We start from the raw sequence: 18,953 nt of genomic DNA, 5'->3' as shown, positions 1-18,953 counted from the left end.
TTTATCTTGATCAATATTATGTTTTGAGATAGCAGATTCAGTTTTGCTGAGTGAATCTTTAGCTTCTTCATTATTATACCATAGCAACTGCCATGGTGACCACATACCGGATAAGTTTATCGAAGTCCACTAAAAGGGATTTTAAGATTTAAAAAATTATATTACCTTTATTCTCTCCAACAGTTCAGCAACCAAAATCCATTGGATTTCTGGGGATAACAGACAGGTGAACTAAACATGGATATTATAAGACTACTACACCTCTATGTTTGATGATGATTCTGATGTTGCAATTCTCCTTACATGTAATATTCCTTTTGAGTTAAAATGTTGAACAAGACAGTAGAGACCACTCAAAAACATTCATTTGCCTGTTACTCCAAAAATAGAGAACCAATATGAGGGTCTATCAATGTCCACTTATATCTATCCCAATTCTAAAATTAAAGGCCAAGAACATAACCAGAATTACCCACGACTCACTGGGCTTAAATCCAAACCATTTTTTTTAACCCAATATCTGTAAGTCTCACTCTGAAGATTATTGTATTAGTCTGTTTTCACACTGCTATAAAGACATACCTGAGACTGAGTAATTTTTAAGGAAAAAAGGTTTAATTGGCTCACAGTTCCACATGGCTGAGGAAGCCTCAGGAAACTTACAACCATGGCGGAAGGAGAAGAGGCACATCTTGCAGGGCAGCAGGTGAGAGAGAAAGGTGAGGAGTGAAGGGGTAACAGCCCATTATAAAACCATCAGATCTCATGAGAACTCACTCACTACCACAAGAATAGCATGGGGGAAACTGCTCTCATGATCCAATCACCTCCCACCAGTTCTCTCCCTAGACGCATGCGGATTATTGGTAATAAAATTCAAGATGAGATTTGGGTGGGGACACAGAGCCAAACCATATCAAACGTAATGTAATTACTGTCAGCTTAGAATACCGTTATCTCACAGAGGTCTTTGAATAGGGTTAGGAATATTCTTTACCTAATTCAATGCAGTATTCTATGGTCTACTGACAAAGTGAGGTTTGTTCTTCCCTTCTGGCAAAGAAAAAAGGGCTATCTCTCACAGTCAGAATGCCTCACAAAAATTTGAATTCCAAGATTATCAGGTTAGCTTCTCCATGCCTAAGTCCAGGTCTGAGCCTCACATCCGTTTTTCCCCCCAGAATTTTGTCTTTAAAGCCATTAAAAGTGCCTATCTAGTAGCAAAATTCTCATAACAGTCATTGTTTTCATACTAATTTGGTGCAGTAGCCACTTGATTGCCCAATGCTTTCTATCCAACTGCATCTCCTGTAAGCCAATTAAAGCTGAAATTTATTGTGATTATGATGCTGCTGTGTGTCAGTGGTTGTTACTACCAACCACAACATTTCTACAGTAAGGGCTTCCATGAATCCTACTAATGCCTATACTGGTACTGAAACTTCTGTAGCTTCAACCACAGCAGTCATAATAGAAGTTATTCCAAGACCCAGTATTTACTTTGGGAGATCTTTAATAAAACAATCATGGAATCATCATGGATTTATGTCACAATATCAGAGTGAGCTTTGCTAAGGCAAACACAGATGGAAATCAAGGAAAAGTAAGCAATTCCAGGTGAAAAGTGGAACCAAGTAGAAATAGAGAAATATGTAGGTATTGGAAAATAAATCATCAGTCTAATTAACTTAGTCAATGTCATATGGGTATACTAGAATATTATAATGGGGTTTTGCTTGCATTTCCCATATTACAATTTTATAAAATTTCTAGTTAAGTCTGTACCATTTTTTTAAAGGAATTTTTGTAGGTCTTTTTAATATAAATGTATAAGCATTTAAAAAATTATATTTGGCATAATCACATACTTGTGGATAATTGAAGGTGAATTCAAACACATACATTGAACATTTCAGCAAAGGCAAAAACATTTATTAGTTTATCAATTTAGGGAGATTTCTATTCAATTATTAGCTTACTACAAAGAAATCAAATAAAGACTTCGATGACCTCACACTACAAAGAAGACCGATATTACTAATTGGTCCAGAAAAGTCATTAAATAAACAAATATCTTCATGATCAAAAAACTCTGAGATTGGAGGGGAGATAGTATTTCCAAAATTTACACATCATATTATTTACAATATTGAAGGTTAAAAAAATTTGAGACACACAAAGAATGAAGAATGTGTATTTCATACATAAGAAAAACAACAACAACAACAACCAAAAACAGTCAATAGAAACTGTTACTGAGAAGCTCAGGTATTAATCGGACTCACTAGACAAAGACTTCATATTGGCTCTTATAATTATATTCGAAGGACCAAAGGAAACCATTAAAGGAATTAAGGGAATGCATACAAATTCCCACCAAATGAAAACAATGAGATAGAGATTTTAATAAGGAGCCAAGTAAAAATTTTGAAGTTGAAAAGTACAAGTTTAATGAAAAATATATTAAAGAGATTCAACAGCAGATATGAACTGGGAGGAAAATAAATCAGCAAATTTTAATATAGGTCATTTGAAATTATTCACCTGAGTAACAGAAAGAATTTTTTTAAATGAAGAAATTAGAATCTCAGAGATCTCTGGGGGCACCATCAAGCATATCATCACGTATGTATGTAATGGCAATCTCAAAAGGAGACGAAAAAGAGAAAGGGATGGAAATGATATTGTATAAAAACTAATTGAAAACTTCCCAACTTTGATGAAAAGTATTAATCTGTGCATCCAAGGAGCTTAGCATTCTCCAACTATGACAAACTAAATGAAATCTGCACCTAGACACATTAGAGTCAAACATTCAAAAGACAAATATTAAAGAAAAAGAATATTGAATGAAGCAAGAGAAAAGTAAGCTGTTATGTACAAGTGGTCCTCAACTAGATGAGCAGTTCATTTCTCATCAGGACCCATGGAGGTAAGAGGCAGGGAGAAAACATATATTCAAAATTTGAAAACAAAAGTAAACAGTCGAATTTATAACTGTGATATAGCTGTTATGGAGGTAAGAAGGAGAGAGAAAACATATTCAAACTTTGAATAAAAAAGTCTACAGTTACATTTATAACTGTGATATAGCTGTAAATGCCTCAATAACAAAAAAAAATGACCTAGACTTGATAAACTAACTCATTATCTTAAGAATCTTAACAGGAAAGAGCAAATTTAACTCAAAGCAAGCAGAGGAAAGAAAAAAGTGATTAAAATAGAAGCAAATGAAATAAAAATAGAAAAATTACAGAGAAAAATCAATGAAACTAGAGTTGATTCATTGAAAGGATCAATAACATTCACAAAACTTTAGCTAGATTTACCAAGTAAAAGAGAGAAAACTTAAATAAAACCCTGTATGCAGGTTATGGCTGATATCATTTTTTATTTTATTTATTTTATTTTATTTATTTTTTTATTATTTTATTATTTTATTTTATTTTATTTTATTTTATTTTATTTTATTTTATTTTATTTATTTTATTTTATTTTATTTTATTTATTTTTGAAGCAGAGTCTCACTCTGTCACCCAGGCTGGAGTGTAGTGGCGGCTGTCTCCGCTTACTGCAACTTCCAGTTCCCAAGTCCAAGCGATTCTCCTGCCTCACTCTCCCGAGTAGCTGGGATTACAGGCATGCACCATCACGCCCAGCTAATTTTTGTATTTTTAGTAGAGACAGGGTTTCATCATGTTGGCCGGGCTTGTCTCGAACTCCTGACCTCAGGTGATCCACCCTCCTCGGCCTTCCAAAGTGCTGGGATTACAGGCATGAGCCACAGCACGTGGCCTGACATCATTTAAAATGTAGTCAATCCACATTTAATTTTAGTTTACATTTAGTGCACTTAATGGTTTAAGTTTGTCATTTTACTGTCTAATCTTTATTTGGCCCCATATGTCTCCAGGGATTTTTTTTCTTCCCTTGTTTTTCTTGATTTTGTGCTTTTAACTATTTTTGAATTTTCTATTTTAAATTTATTGTTTTATTTTTTTCCCATTAATAGATTTTATTTGTAAATTAATTTGTGTTGTTGTCTCTCTCTATATATATGTAAAATATACACACACATATCAACTACACACTATTATTATTGGGTCAAATTCATTTATCTTTAACCACATACTAATTTCCTTGCTCTTTCTTCCTTTCTGAATAAACAAGCTTTCTTCTGATAAGAAAAAAATATTTCTTATGACAGAATCAACTCTTCAGTGTCTCAATTAACATGTGTTTGATAACAAATTTCCCTAATGTTTTTTTGCTTTTATTTTGAAAATGCCTTACTTTCAGTTTACTAGATATTTTACTAGACATTTATATTTACTGGATGATTTAGTAGATCTATCAAACATAAATCTGAAAGTAAGGCATTATATTTAATTTACTGCTTATTTTATTTAATTGTTTTATTTAAATTACTATTTTATTTCATTATTTTATTTAATTCATGCTGTATTTACTAAACTTTATATTTACTGGACTTTTACATTGGCAAATATTTTCTTGTAGCACCTTGAAAATGATCCATCTACATTTAGTGAGAAAATCATTTAACAGTCCTGTTGCTGCTTCATTAAAGGTAATGTGTTTCGTGTGAGTGTGTGTTTTTGTTTTGTTTAGGTTTTTCTGCTACTTTTGAGATTGTCACTGGTGTCTGATTTACAGTACTGTAATATAAGGCGTCTGAGAGTAGTTCTGGATTGCAATTTTCCTGGGATCTATGTTTTTTTTGTCTTTCATGTCTCTTCAAATATTGGTTAGTTACCAGTCTATCTCTACTCCATTTTTGACACTCCAATTTAATATCTTAAACATTTTTACCACGTTTTATGTTTCTATATTTTCATCCATTTTTATGTATATCTGGACATTTTCTTTTGCTCTGAATTCCAGTACAATAATACTCTTTTTAAAAAAAAAAAAATCTATCTTTAATATGCTTCTGACTTCTTTTTTTTTTTTTTTTGAGACAGAGTCTCGCTCTGTGGCCCAGGCTGGAGTGCAGTGGCATGATCTCAGCTCACTGCAAGCTCCACCTCCTGGGTTCACACCATTCTCCTGCCTTAGCCTTCTGAGTAGCTGGGACTACAGGCCCACCACTACACCTGGCTAATTTTTTTTTTTGTATTTTTAGTAGAGATGGGTTTCACCGTGTTAGCCAGAGTGGTCTTGATCTCCTGATCTCATGATCCTCCTGCCTCGGCCTCCCAAAGTGCTGGGATTACAGGCGTGAGCCACTGCACCCAGCCAATATGCTTCTGACTTCTTAAATTCAGTTACTATATTATGTAGTGTGGGATTCTTCTAAGAATCTTTCTGTTAATTTTCAGTTTTTTACAGAAATTCTCCATTTTTAAACTTAATTGAATAAATTGGTCATAGATATTTTAACATCCAGGTCTTATAACTCTATCATCTAGAGCTAAATTGACTCTCTGCAGATTATTTGTTTTTTTTAAAAAAAAAAAAAAACTTTTTATTTTTATCTTTTTTTTTTTTGCTTCTTTGTGTGCTTGCTTCCTGGTTATTTTTTACCGAGTGGCAGTCAGACAAAAAAATTACATCCATATCTGGAGAGTTTTTGTGATGTTATTGTCCTCCAGAGAGTATTTTCTTTTTCTCTGGAAGGCAACTACAGTGGGGGCAAGTTAGCTTAATCTACCAGGGGTTGACATGATCTGAACCTGGGCGTCAGTTTACGTGAGGATTTATTTCTGATTTATTCTTAATTTGGGGGTGCAGCCTCCCAAAGATATCATCCAACGTCCTGGAGGCTGTAGAATGGCCTTTCCTTTTTTATGGGTTCTGAACTTCAATGTCCCCTCAGCCTTCTAAGACTGACAAAAGCTCTATTTAGCTTTTCAACTTTTCGATGCAACTTTCAGAATTGAGAATTCCCTTGGGGACAAAAGCACTGCTAAATCTGTTCTCTATTCTCTGCCTTTTCTTCTGTCCAGATTTCAGTACCACATAATCTCATGACTCTCTAATGGTAGTTCTATAATGACTTCAAAGACAATTTTTGTATTTAGCCTAATTTTTCTAGTTATTTCTTAGCATGTTTACCTTTCCAGAAGCAGAACTCAATCTACTTCCTCTGTAATATTTTGTTATTGTGCTTTCATAATTGTTATGTATGCTACCTACTAAAATGGCTTTATCTTGCCATATTTTGAACATATTTATTCTCTATCAGATAGTATCATACTGAATCAAACAGGATGCCTAAGGTGACATGCATTTTAAAAGTTATTGAAAATTATTTTCATTAGTACATTAAAGTTCAATAATGAGCAATTCTTACTCATCACTTTTTCAGATATCAAAATAACTGTAAGAAAAAAATAACACTGACAAAATTAAAAACAAAACCAAAAAAACAAGGATAGCAATTTTTGTTTACAACAGAGGAAGGTAAATCATTTTATCCAAAAAGTCAGTTGGTATGGGAACTTAACAATACACAAATATCTATTTTAAAATATGTTGGAAGTACTACTACCTATGTGATTCATTCATTTTTCTAAATTAAACAGAAAGTCCACTTTCTTTTCTTTTTAAAAATTTTATTTTAGATTCATGGGTAAATGTGCAGGCTTGTTACAAGGGTATATTGGGTCTTGTTGTGGTTTGAGCTTCTAGTGAACCCATCACTCAAATTGTCAACAAAATAGGTTGCTTTTCAACCCTTGTCTATTGTCCTTCCTTCCTCTTTTTGAAGTCACCAGTGTCTACTATTTCCGTCATTATGACTATGTGTACACATTGTATACACATAGTCTAGCTCCCACTTGTTAGTGAGAACATAAAGTATTTGATTTTCTGTTTCTGCATTAATTCACATAGGAAGACTATGGCAAATGTAATATGTTTGTTGATTTCATATATAACTTTAATTTAAATTTTTCACATCTTAAAAATCTTCTTTGCTTGTCATTTGCTTTGCCTGACAATCCAGACAGTAATAGTAATAATTACATTCACAAACAAATAAAAAACTAAAATTTCATCTAGATATAGAAAAATTAGCTAAAATATAGCAACTTACATTATACCAAAATTTTGCCATATTATTTATTTTAAATACACTAATGTGTTTATTTGTCAGTTAGTGACCTTGTCTTTACCATCAGTCCTCATTAGTTACAGTTATTGACTTCTAATTTGAAATCAAGACAGATAACTTCTGTTCACTTTGCAGGTATTTGCATGGGTGAAAATTTCCTCCAAATAAACCATTTTCAGTATCAGTAAATTGAAAATATATATACAATTTTTCTATTCTTCCTAACATATAAAAATTGTGTCTATTAACGTGTAGCATCCCACACATGTTCATATAAACCAATTCTGGATACTGTGGGAGTACTTAATAACTTTATTAAAAATGATCATCTATTCCTCTAATAGATATATCTGGTCAAATTGATGGTAAGCTAATAAATATTACTATCAAAGAACATTAGGTTTAAGTCCTGATTTGGACATTTGCTATTTCAGCAAATTTCAGCGAGTTACTAAATTTTTCTAAGTATTACTTTTCTCACCTGTTAAATGGTAAAAGTAATAACGTCATTACTGTGTAATAACCTCATGACTGTGTAATTATCAAAAAAGAAAATACGTATCTCTAGTAGGGCAAGCAATAGGCGTTCAATAAATGGCAGCTACCATTACCTTACTTTTATAAGGGAGGTGAGTTTGCCCCCAAAGAAGTCTACATGGCTTTGTCTGTCTGTTTCAATTAAAACTACAACTTATACTTATTGTATACTAAAAATAATAACAATTTCAATATGGAACCTTTTGAAACCCTGGAAGCCCAACCAACAAAATGTATTTTCCATTCCAGCACTGAGAATAGGAACCATGTCTTACTTGATTTTTTTTTTATTCCCCAGAAAACTGTCCAGTGACTGGCTAATGTATTAATCACTCACATTTATTGAAAGGCATACAGGAATTTTCTAAGTTCTAAAATGTTTCATTGTTCTATTTTTCATTTTTTCCTTTCTACAGTTACAACAGGATTTCTCGGGTTCTAAGTTTACTTTTATTTTTTTTTTCTTTTTCAGTTTTTATGTTGTTTCTACAGTTAGGAAAGGTGTATTTATTTATTTATTTATAGGTACATATATGACAAAACATTCCAAAGAAACAGGTATAATATTCATATCTCTGAAGATGTTTATCTTAGGTGATGCTTTCCTTTACAATTTACACAACTATAGAAATGTAAACACTTATAGTATGTATATTTTTTCTGTAATCATTTCCTTATCTACAAATTAGTCCAATAGTTTAGTTTCATTTGTTTTCTCAATACATCTACAAAATTTTAAATAAAATATTCAATTTTTTAAAGAATTATGAAACATGTTTACTTTTAATATAAAACTTATGTCTCCAAAGTGTAATATATGCTATAAAATAAATGCTAATGGAAACATTTTCCTATCATGGTGGCTCACTATATTCATTAAAGCCAAGGGGCTATTGGACTTAATTTTTTTTTGTTATTCAAATAAATGGCCTGGAGAAATATATTCTTATGCATATAAACCAACAATATAATCCTAAGGTCCCCAACTGATTGAACAGACTCCTTCTTGACCAAGGACACCCTAGAGAATCTTGAAAAACTGAATTCCCAACCATGACAAGAAGGGAGGTGATGTGGTTTGGCTGTGTTCTCATTCAAATCTCCTTGAATTGTAGTTCCCATAATCCCCATGTGTTATGGGAGGGACCTGGTGGGTGGTAATTGAATCATGGAGGTGGTTTCCCCCACGCTGTTCTCATAATAGTGAAGAAGTTCTCACGAGACCTGATGGCTTTATAAGGGACTTTCCCCTTCGCTGAGCTCTCATTCTTCTCCTTGCTGCCTCCATGTGATGAAGGACATGTTTGCCTCTCCTTCCTCCTGAGGCCTCCCCAGCCATGCTGAACTGTGAGTCAATTAAAACTATTTCCTTTATAAATCACCTAGTCTTGGGTATGTCTTTATTAGCAGGATGAGAATGGACTAATACAGGAGGTTAATCACACCTTGTTATACTTCCTCCTTTTGGAGTTTAGGAAAAACTGACCAGCATTAATGTTAAAATAGAGACCATAAGACTGACAAAACAGACTCTTTGTGTCATTAAGATAACAAATTTCAACCTGACCCTGGTATATCCTCACATGACAGATAGTCTAAGACCGTGAAGGAAATAAAAATATTTTATACCAAAATGTACCTCTTTGAAATGGCCTTGCAAAATCGTCTCTCTTTTCTTTCTGCATTTTTATTTAATATCCTAGTATAATTTCCCCAAATCTTTACATATTGTTTGAAAATGTGATTTTTTTTACTATTATTATACTTTAAGTTTTAGGGTACATGTGCACAATGTGCAGGTTTGTTACATATGTATCCATGTGTCATGTTGGCGTGCTGCACCCATTAACTCATCATTTAGCATGAGGTATATCTCCTAATGCTGTCCTTCCCGCCTCCCCCCACCCCACAACAGTCCCTGGAGTGTGATGTTCCCCTTCCTGTGTCCATGTGTTCTCATTGTTCAATTCCCACCTATGAGTGAGAATATGTGGTGTTTGGTTTTTTGTCCTTGCAATAGTTTATTGAGAATGCTGGTTTCCAGCTTCATCCATGTCCCTAAAAAGGACATGAACTCATCATTTTTTATGGCTGCACAGTATTCCATGGTGTATAAGTGCCACATTTTCTTAATCCAGTCTATCGTTGTTGGACATTTGGGTTGGTTCCAAGTCTTTGCTATTGTGAATAGTGCCGCAATAAACATACATGTGCATGTGTCTTTATAGCAGCATGATTTATAGTCCTCTGGGTATATACCCAGTAATGGGATGGCTGGGTCAAATGGTATTTCTAGTTCTAGATGACTGAGGAATCGCCACACTGACTTCCACAATGGTTGAACTAGTTTACAGTCCCACTGACAGTGGAAAAGTGTTCCTATTTCTCCACATCCTCTCCAGCACCTGTTGTTTCCTGACTTTTTAATGATGGCCATTCTAACTGGTGTGAGATGGTATCTCACTGTGGTTTTGATTTGCATTTCTCTGATGGCCAGTGATGATGAGCATTTCTTCATGTGTTTTTTGGCTGCATAAATGTCTTCTTTTGAGAAGTGTCTGTTCATGTCCTTTGCCCACTTTTTGATGGGTTGTTTGTTTTTTTCTTGTAAATTTGTTTGAGTTAATAGTAGATTCTGGATATTAGCACTTTGTCAGATAAGTAGGTTGTGAAAATTTTCTCCCATTTTGTAGGTTGCTTGTTCACTCTGATGGTAGTTTCTTTTGCTGTGCAGAAGCTCTTTAGTTTAATTAGATCCCATTTGTCAATTTTGGCTTTTGTTGCCATTGCTTTTGGTGTTTTAGATGTGAAGTCCTTGCCCATACCCATGTGCTGGATGGTATTGCCTAGGTTTCCTTCTGGGGTTTTTATGGTTTTAGGTCTAACATTTAAGTCTTTAATCCATCTTGAATTAATTTTTGTATAAGGTGTAAGGAAGGGATCAAGTTTCAGCTTTCTACATATGGCTAGCCAGTTTTCCCAGCACCACTTATTAAACAGGGAATCCTTATTCCATTTCTTGTTTTTGTCAGGTTTGTCAAAGATCAGATAGTTGTAGATATGCAGCATTATTTCTGAGGGCTCTGTTCTGTTCCATTGATCTATGTCTCTGTTTTGGTACCAGTACCATGCTGTTTTGGTTACTGTAGCCTTGTAGTATAGTTTGAAGTCAGGTAGCATGACGCCTCCAGTTTTGTTCTTTTGGCTTAGGATTGACTTGGCGATGTGGGCTATTTTTGGTTCCATATGAACTTGAAAGTAGTTTTTCCAATTCTGTGAAGAAAGTCATTGGTAGCTTGATGGGGATGGCATTGAATCTATAAATTACCTTGGGCAGTATGGCCATTTTCATGATATTGATTCTTCCAACCCATGAGCATGGAATGTTCTTCTATTTGTTTGTATCCTCTTTTATTTCATTGAGCAGTGGTTTGTAGGTCTCCTTGAAGAAGTCCTTCACATCCCTTGTAAGTTGGATTCCTAGGTGTTTTATTCTCTTTGAAGCAATTGTGAATGCGAGTTCACTCATGATTTGGCTCTCTGTTTGTCTGTGATTAGTGTACAAGAATGCTTGTGATTTTTGTACATTGATTTTGTATCCTGAGACTTTGCTGAAGTTGCTTATCAGCTTAAGGAGATTTTGGGCTGAGACAATGGGGTTTTCTAGATATACAATCATGTCATCTGCAAACAGGGACACTTTGACTTCCTCTTTTCCTAATTGAATACCCTTTATTTCCTTCTCCTGCCTGATTGCCCTGGCCAGAACTTCCAACACTATGTTGAATAGGAGTGGTGAGAGAGGGCATCCCTGTCTTGTGCCAGTTTTCAAAGGGAATGCTTCCAGCTTTTGCCCATTCAGTATGATATTGGCTGTAGGTTTGTCATAGATAGCTTTTATTATTTCGAGATACGTCACATCAATACCTAATTTATTGAGAGTTTTTAGCATGAAGAGTTGTTGAATTTTGTCAAAGGCTTTTCTGCATCTATTGAGATAATCAAGTGGTTTTTGTCTTTGGTTCTGTTTATATGCTGGATTACATCTATTGATTTGTGTATGTTGAACCAGACTTGCATCCCAGGGATGAAGCCCACTTGATCATGGTGGATAAGCTTTTTCATGTGCTGCTGGATTCGGTTTGCCAGTATTTTATTGAGGATATTTGCATCAATGTTCATCAAGGATATTGGTCTGAAATTCTCTTGTTCAGTTGTGTCTCTGCCAGGCTTTGGTATCAGGATGATGCTGGCCTCATAAGATGTGTTAGGGAGGATTCCCTCTTTTTCTATTAATTGGAATAGTTTCAGAAGGAATGGTACCAGTTCCTCCTTGTACCTCTGGTAGAATTCGGCTGTGAATCCATCAGGTCCTGGCCAGAAGAGAGTGGGGGCCAATATTCAACATTCTTAAAGAAAAGAATTTTCAACTCAGAATTTCATATCCAGCCAAACTAAGCTTCATAAGTCAAGGAGAAATAAAATTCTTTACACACAAGCAAATGCTGAGAGATTTTGTCACCACCAGGCCTGCCTTAAAAGAGCTCCTGAAGGAAGCACTAAACATGGAAAGGAACAACCGGTACCAGTCACTGCAAAAACATGCCAAATTGTAAAGACCATCAAGGCTAGGAAGAAACTGCATCAACTAACGAGCAAAATAACCAGCTAACATCATAATGACAGGATCAAATTCACACATTACAATATTAACTTTAAATGTAAATGGGCTAAATGCTCCAATTAAAAGACAGACTGGCAAACTGGATAAGGATTCAAGACCTATCAGTGTGCTGTATTCAGGAAACCCATCTCACGTGCAGAGACACACATAGACTCAAAATAAAGGGATGGAGGAAGATCTACCAAGCAAATGGAAAACAAAAAAAGGCAGGGGTTGCAATCCTAGTCTCTGATAAAATAGAGTTTAAACCAACAAAGATCAAAAGAGACAAAGAAGGCCATTACATAATGGTAAAGGGATCAATTCAACAAGAAGAGCTAACTATCCTAAATATATGTGCACCCAACACAGGAGCACCCAGATTCATAAAGCAAGTCCTCAGTGACCTACAAAGAGACTTAGACTCCCACACAATTATAATGGGAGATTTTAACACCCCACTGTCAACATTAGACAGTTCAACGCGACAGAAAGTTAACAAGGATACCCAGGAATTGAACTCAGCTCTGCACCAAGTAGACCTAATAGACAGCTACAGAACTCTCCACCCCAAATCAACAGAATATACATTTTTTTCAGCACCACACCACACCTATTCCAAAATTGACCACATAGTTGGAAGTAAAGCTCTCCTCAGCAAATGTAAAAGAACAGAAATTATAACAAACTGTCTCTCAGACCACAATGCAATCAAACTAGAACTCAGGATTAAGAAACTCACTCAAAACTGTTCAACTACATGGAAACTGAACAACCTGCTCCTGAATGACTACTGGGTAGATAACGAAATGAAGGCAGAAATAAAGATGTTCTTTGAAACCAATGAGAACAAAGACACAACAGACCAGAATCTCTGGAACACATTTAAAGCAGTGTATAGAGGGAAATTTATAGCACTAAATGCCCACAAGAGAAAGCATGAAAGATCCAAAATTGACACCCTAACATCGCAATTTAAAAGAACTAGAAAAGCAAGAGCAAACACATTCAAAAGCTAGCAGAAGGCTAGAAATAACTAAAATCAGAGCAGAACTGAAGGAAATAGAGACACAAAAAATCCTTCAAAAAATTAATGAATCCAGGAACTGGTTTTTTGAAAAGATCAACAAAATTGATAGACCACTTGCATGACTAATAAAGAAGAAAAGAGAGAAGAATGAAATAGACGCAATAAAAAATGATAAAGGGTATATCACCACCGATCCCACAGAAATACAATCTACCATCAGAGAATACTACAAACACCTCTACGCAAATAAATTAGAAAATCTAGAAGAAATGGAAAAATTTCTCGACAAATACACCCTCCCAAGACTAAACCAGGAAGAAGTTGAATCTCTGAATAGACCAATAACAGGCTCTGAAACTGTGGCAATAATCAATAGCTTACCAACCAAAAAGAGTCCAGGACCTGATGGATTCACAGCAAAATCGTCTTTCATGGGGGACATTTGCATCTGTAGAGAATCTCCATTAATGCAGCTAAGGTTTTCACAGATCTCAGAGAGATTAAGAGTCTAACACCCTTTCAGGCCTAAAAAGAAATATTTACTATGTATTCTTTCTGAAGGCCAATACCTGGAAGTTTCAGCTACACAAAAAGAATTTTGGCTTCCACAAACTCCCATATATTAACTGAATAATTTCTTTCTACTGACTTTCGGACTTTAGACAAAGCTTAACTCTTTCAATCAATTGACAATTAGAAAATCTTTGAATCTACCTATGACCTATAAGCCCCCACTTCAAGATATACTTCCTCTTTAGGCTGAACCAATGTGTGTCTTGCACGTATTGAGTTATGTCTTTGCTTGTAATTTCTATCTCCCTAAAATGTATAAAACCAACCTGTAACCCCACCACCTAGGGCACACTTTCCCAGAAGCCTTTGAGACTCATCCCTGGGCTATGATTTTTCTTATTGTCTCAGAATTAACCTCTTTAAATATTTCACAGAGTTTGTTCTTCTCAACAACAAGCAGAAATTAAGTATAGATATAATAAATGATAGCTTTTAAAATTTCCAAATTAGATAAGGTGGGATAAAATATGTAATAGTATAGTATTCAGGATAAAATGTACAATAGTCTCTTCTCTTTCTGTGGTGTTGACACAGCCTATTGCTGTATGTGTATTAGTAGAAATGAGCAAGGAAATTTTGTTCATTTTTTAAGGAACAAAAATAAATTCAGTTTACATTGGTCTTTCATCCAGAGGCTTTTTTTTTAAGTGTTAAACTGACTTCCATCTCTTATGATGTGCATTCAATAACTGCTAAGGCTTTAAACACTTTGGTTAGAAACACCACCATGGTGAGAAAGCAGTAGGTGAGGCTGATTATTATGAGTTATATTTGGAAGGTTGATTTCCAAAGCAACACACATTGCATTAATGTAAGTCCTCTTATTCACTTCAAATGCATGTGGAGAGTGGCAGCATTATTTTTGTTACACAATGAAACCTAAATAACACTGGCATTCTTGTTGTTGAATTTTTTTACCACTTTATAGATGTCATTGGAATATGAATTCTATAATTAAGCATGCAATGAATTGCCTAATCATGGAGTAGGCTTTCACTGAAGTAATTTTCATTTATTTAGATAGAATTTTCAAATTCTGTTGACTTTGGTTCAAATCTCATAAGAAAGTGTAGATTTGTTCTTGAATTTTTAAATTTCCATTTGCTTTTGTACCCATTAAGCAAATACCTGCCATTTGTTTTCTTTAAAAAAGCTGTTTTTCTAGTACTGCAAAGAAATTCTAAAATCATACGAACTGTTCCAGTAAAACTCAGATTTTTAGACTTTATTATTAATCTTCTTAGTTTAAGCTTATTGCTTTCAAAGCAAGCTACTGAATAAGAAGGCTTCTGTAGCAAGCAAACACACAAGTAGATCTGCTTGGGGTGACAGACAGTTTCTTCAAAACAAATTCTTGATATTTTGTAAACTGATCATTTTCTTTCCATATTTTTGTATTTTTTTACCATACTAAGAACTTCATTATTCATATTTACTCTAAGTTAGGTGTGTCTATCCTATGATTAAAATTCCTAATGCTACTAAACATGGTTGATGAGGTATTGAGGGATATTCTATTTAGTCAAAGTTTAGTAATGAAAATACAATAATTAACTATTTATAACTATAATATAAAATGTATTTTAAAAGGGCCAAAGCAATTCAGACTTTTTTCACCTGCTGAAGGTAGACTACAGACACTTAAAAATCACAAACTTTTGGTGGAAATTTCAGTATTGCTTCCAAGGCTAATTATTCTTAGCCAATAATTATTTTTATGGTAATTTAAGAACTTCTTTAGATCCAAAACATTCACTATTCTTTACCTTACTTGGTAATTATGTGTGAGAATTTTACAATGAATGTTCCTTGTCTTCTGCTCTTTGAGTATATATAAAGGTGTTTCTCATCATGCTACTGAATGGAAGCCGGGCGTGGTGGCGGGCGCCTGCAGTCCCAGCTACTCGGGAAGCTGAGGCAGAAGAATGGCATGAATCCAGGAGGCAGAGCTTGCAGTGAGCCAAGATCGCGCCACTGCACTCCAGCCTGGGTGACGGAGTGAGACTCCATCTCAAAAATAAATAAATAAATAAATAAATAAAAATAAGGACCCTGAAAACATATGGAATCCTGGAAGATTGTGAATGGAAATGGAAAAGACTCCAGATAGACAAAGCAATCCTAAGCAAAAAGAACAAAGCTGGAGACATCACACTATCTGACTTCAACATCTACTACAATGCTATATTAATGAAAACAGCATGGTAGCAGCATAAAAACAGATACACAGGCTGATGGAACAGAATTGAGAACTCTGAAATAAATCCACACATTTGCACCTAACTTGTTTTTGACAAAACTATCAAGAACACACATTGGGAAAAGGAAAGTATTTTCAATAAATGAAACTAGGAAAGCAATATCCACATGTGGAAGAATGAAACTAGACACCTATCTCTCAGCATATATAAAAAGCAACTCTAAGTGGATTAAGATTTAAATGTAGGCCTCAAAACATAAAACTGCTACAAGAACATATGGTGGAAATGCTTCATGAAATTGGACTGGACAAAGTTTTTTGAGTAAGACTTCAAAAGCACTGGCAACAAAAGCAAATATAGACAAATCAGATTATATCAAATTAAAAATCTTCAGGCCGAGCACGTTGGCTCGTGCCTGTAATCCCAGCACTTTGGGACGTCAAGGCGGGCAGATCACGAAGTCAAGAGATCGAGACCATCCTGGCCAACATGGTGAAACCCCGTCTCTACTGAAAATACAAAAATCGGCCCGGTGTGGTGGCGGGCTCCTGTAATCCCAGCTACTCAGGCGGCTGAGGCAGGAGAATCACTTGAACCCAGGAGGCAGAGGTTGCAGTGAGCCGAGACTGCGGACTACACTCCAGCATGGCAACAGAGTGAGACTGCAACTCAAAAAAAAGAAAAAAAAAAAAAAAACTCTTCAGCATAGCAAAGGAAACATCCTTTGTTTTCAGTGATGAGACAGCATATAGAATGGGAGAAAGTATTTGCAAACTATGCATCTGACAAGGTGTTAATATTCAAAATACAGACCAGGCACAGTGGCTCATACCTGTAATCCCAGCACTTTGGGAGGCTGATTTGGATGGATCACCTGCAAGTAGGAGTTCCAGACCAGCCTGGCCAACATGGTGAAACCCCGTCTCTACTAAACATACAAAAAAATTAGCCAGGTATGGTGGTGTGTGCCTGTAATCTCAGCTACTTGGGAGGCTGAGGCAAGAGAATCACCTGAACCCGGGAGGTGGAGGTTGCAGTGAGCCATGATGGCACCACTGGATTCCAGCCTGGGCAACAGAGCAGATTCGGTCTCAAAAAATATAAATAAATAAATAAATATCCGAAATACATAAAGAACTCAAACAACTCAATAGTAAAAACAAGCAAATAACTGAATTAACAAATGGGCAAAAGATGTGAATAGGCATTTTTCTCAAGAAGACAGAAAAGTCACCACAGATACATGTAAAAAATGTTCCCCATCGCTAATCATCAGGGAAATGCAAATCAAAAGCATAATGAGATATCATCTTACCCATGTTAGAATGGCTATCATCAAAAGGACAAGAAATAACAAGTACTGGTGAGGATGTGGAGAAAGGGGAACTCATATGCACTGTTGGTGGGAATGTAAATTAGTACAGCCATTATAGAAAACAGAATCTAAGAGAATCTAAGATCCCTACAAAATTAAAAATAGAACTATCATATGATCCAGCAATCCCATTACTGGGTATACATTCAAAGGAAATAAAATCAGTTATGTTGAGATATCTGCATGCCTACATTTGTTGCAGCACTAATCAAAGCCAAAGTTGGAATCTGCCCAAATGCCCTTCTACAAATGAATGGATAACAAATGCAGTATTATACAGTATATACATGCATTGAAAAATCACACTGTCTCCTGTACATAAATATGTTATCATGTTGTAATAAATGGCAATATCTCCTGTTTTATGTGTGTGTGTGTGTGTGTGTGTGTGTATACACACTCATACATTCACATATATATACACAAACACACAATGGGATACTATTCAGCCATAAAACAGCATGAAATGATGTCATTTATGGCATCATGAATGAATCCGGGGGACATTATGTTAAGTGAAATAAGCCAGGCACAGAAATACAAATACCTCATCATCTCACTCATAGGTGTAAACTAAAAAATTTGATTTAGTAGAAGAAGAGAGTACAATAGTGGGTTACCAGAGGCTAGGAGGGTAATGAAGAGGGAGGAATCAGAAAAGGTTAGTCAATGAGAACAAAGTCATAGTTAGACAGAAAAAATAAGTTCTGGTGTTCTATTGCACAGTAGGGTGGCTATGGCTAATAACAATATAGCATATATTTCAAGAGAGGTAGAAAAGATATTGTTATTATCACAAAGAAATGATAAATGTTTAAAGTGATGGATGTATTAGTTACCCTGACTTGATTATTATGCAATGTATACATGCATTGAAACATCGCACTGTCCGCTATACAAAAATGTCACACTGTACATAAACATGTACAATGATTTTGTGTCAACTATAAATAAAATTTAATTAATAAAAAAGATAAAAATAAAAACAGTTCAATTGAAACAAAGACACTAGCAATCTGGAAAGACAGAGTCCAGATTACACAAAAATATTATCTTTTTTTGCGACAGGAATTGATAATAGAGTTAACTGTATTGTCTTTATGGTTTCTTGGCTTATCTCATTTAATGTTACCATGTATAATAAAATACAAATGGTTCTTATTTCAGTAAGCATATTTAGTCATTTAAAACAGTGGTTCTCAATACTATCAGACCCACTTTTAATAACTAATATTTTAAAATGGTTGTCACATATTTAGTTTACAGGCTAAGCTCCCATAATAAAGACAATCCCAAATAAAATACCTTTAAAAAGATGTCAGTGTATTTCTCTCTCAGGTAAAGGTCTTGGTTTTTAGCTTTATTTGACTAATAAAATTTGTATATATTCAAGGTGTAAAATGTAATGATTCAATATACGCATGCATTGTGTAATGATTACCACAGTCAAATTAACACATCCGCACTGCTTATACTTACCATTGTGTATGTGTGTCAGT

At 34.8% G+C, this 18,953-nt stretch overlaps 1 pseudogene; it reads left to right on the top strand.

Annotated features, from left to right (window-relative positions):
• Positions 1-667: 667 nt before the first annotated feature.
• LOC116477409 (zinc finger protein 614-like) overlaps positions 668-18,953 on the top strand; it is a 35,412-nt pseudogene continuing 17,126 nt past the window's right edge.

Source organism: Hylobates moloch, unplaced genomic scaffold, assembly GCF_009828535.3.
Source record: "Hylobates moloch isolate HMO894 unplaced genomic scaffold, HMol_V3 SCAFFOLD_11, whole genome shotgun sequence".
In the NCBI taxonomy this organism is placed as follows: domain Eukaryota; kingdom Metazoa; phylum Chordata; class Mammalia; order Primates; family Hylobatidae; genus Hylobates; species Hylobates moloch.
This window is presented reverse-complemented; position numbering and strand designations above follow the sequence as displayed.